The sequence below is a fragment of the Palaemon carinicauda genome, chromosome 1 (assembly GCF_036898095.1).
Source record: "Palaemon carinicauda isolate YSFRI2023 chromosome 1, ASM3689809v2, whole genome shotgun sequence".
Lineage (NCBI taxonomy): Eukaryota > Metazoa > Arthropoda > Malacostraca > Decapoda > Palaemonidae > Palaemon > Palaemon carinicauda.
This window is the reverse complement of record NC_090725.1, coordinates 7086002-7088449: the sequence shown is the minus strand read 5'-3', so window position 1 is coordinate 7088449 and position 2448 is coordinate 7086002.

Here is a 2448-nt window from a genome sequence, read left to right as displayed (position 1 = left end):
CGAAAAACTATTTACAATTACTTTTTTAATTTGTCTCTCATATTTTTCCTTATGGATAAAAGATATGGAGGCATAGAAAATATTTTTTGCATAGTAGGTACTTGAAAATTTGGCTGATATATTTTGTTCAGATATCTCTTAACGGGTCTATAAAATATTTTGGTTATGAAACAGTTATCCTTGAAATGTTGTACCAAAACATTATTCCACCCTCAAAGGATGACCTATCAGAGGAAAGAGAAAATGCAGCTGGTCCAGATGGACTTAAATAGATATGTATAAAGAAACTATTTTGAGCAGAAGTAGGGTCTACCTGTTACTACTCCAAATAGGCTACATAAAAACAAAACTCGACTATGAAATATATCATTGAAGACAACGGAAATCACAAGCGGATCCAGGGGGCGTATGACTGTTAAACTTGGAGTTTTCAAGAAAAATAAATTGGCTGTTAAACTTTGAGTTTTCGTAACGAAAGTTTGACTATTAAACTTGGGTTTTCCAAGAAAAAGAAAGTTTGTTGAACGTTGGGTTTTCAAGAAAAAAAAATTTGACTGTTAAACTCGGCATATGGGTGGAATATATATATTTGTCAGCTATCTTCATATTTTAAGTTTCATCCTTCATTAAGTTGTTTTTCTTTTATCAGGTTTTCCTACGACGGTCCTCTTGCTCAAAAGTTCTAATTACAAATATGCAAAGTAAGGTCAATATGAACTGATATCACCTTTAATGGACAATTAGTTTTAGTTGATTTTCTTTTTGTATTGACTCTTATGCATAGCCGTTTTCAAAAAAGATATTTCTCCTTATGTCTTTATTCTCGACTCAGAGTTAATTTGAAATCCTAAACTATTTGTGGTTCAATGTTTGAATGTAACGTGTGTTAGTGATAATATCATAAACAGCCCTTTGTTAAAAATGTTCTTAATTGTTTGCCATTCGCTATAGACAAGGGTAAGTGAGAATCAGCTCAATCCTTTTGATGATTTACTTCTTAGCCAGAGTGGATTCTGGTCTTTTCAGACTTTTGGGGATAAATCTATTCTCAATAAGTGTTTTAATTCTTTCATTCTACCTTGTTTTGAGTATTGTTCTCCCGTCTGGTCTTCAGCTGCTGATTCTCATCTTAATTTGTTGGGCAGGAACTTACGGTCTATTAAATTTCTGATTCCTGATCTAGATATTAATCTCTGGCACCGTCGTTCAATTAGTTCATTATGCATGTTGCTTAAGATTTTTCATAATTCTGACCATCCTTTACATTCAGATCTTCCTGGCCAGTTCCATCCTGTTCGTAATACTAGGCATGCAGTTAATTCGAATAGTCAGACATTCTCCATCATAAGGCTCAATACTGCACAGTATTCTAGAAGTTTTATTCCAGCTGTGACCAAGTTGAGGAATGATCTTCCTTATCGGGTAGTTGAATCAGTGGAACTTCAAACGTTCAAACTTGCTGCAAATGTTTTTATGTTGAACAGACTGACAAGGTCTTTTTATTGTTTATATATGAAATATTTGTTTTAATGTTGTTATTGTTTTTGTAATATTTCATTTCTATTGTTCATTACTTTTTATATCCTTTATTTATGTCCTTATTTCCTTTCGTCACTGGGCTATTTTTCCCTTTTGGAGCCCTTGGGCTTATAGCATCTTGCTTTTCCAACTAGGGTTACAGCTTAGCTAATAATAATAATAATAATAATAATAATAACAATAATAATAATAATAATAATAATGAGGAGTGCAAAGAGCATGACCAAACCATCTCCATCTACCCCTCACCATGATCTCATCCACATATGGCAGTCGAGTAATTTCTCTTATAGTTTCATTTCTAATTCTGTCTTACCATTTAACTTTGTTCTCAAATCTACAAAATTTGTTGGATATTATTTCATTGTCATACCACGAGTCATGTCCTTACAGTAACACCGCTCTCACTAAACTAATATATAGACTGATTTTTATATGTAATGTCAGGCGATTTGATTTCCAAAATTTACTTAACATAGCCATTGTCTGATTTGCCTTTTTTCAACCTTTCATTAAACTCTAATTCTAAAGACCCTGTATTAGAGATCACAGTTCTTAAATATCTAAAGGATTCTTCCTCATTAATCCTTTCTCCTTCCAATGATATTTTACCTTCCATTGCGAATTCCCTTCTCATCACCTCCGTCTTTCTTCTATTTATCTTGAACCCAACCTTATGTGATATGTCATGCCTTCTGGTAAGCAAGCATTGCAAGTCCTGTGGTGTTCTGCTAATAAGGACGGCGTCATCAGCATACTCTAGGTCAACTAATACCCTATTACCTTAACTCCCATCCTTCTCCACCATCTCCAACTGTTCTATGCATTACAAAATCCATGAGGAGGATAAACAACATTGGTCACAACACATTCCCTTGGAGTACAGCACTGTTTACTGGAAATTCATTT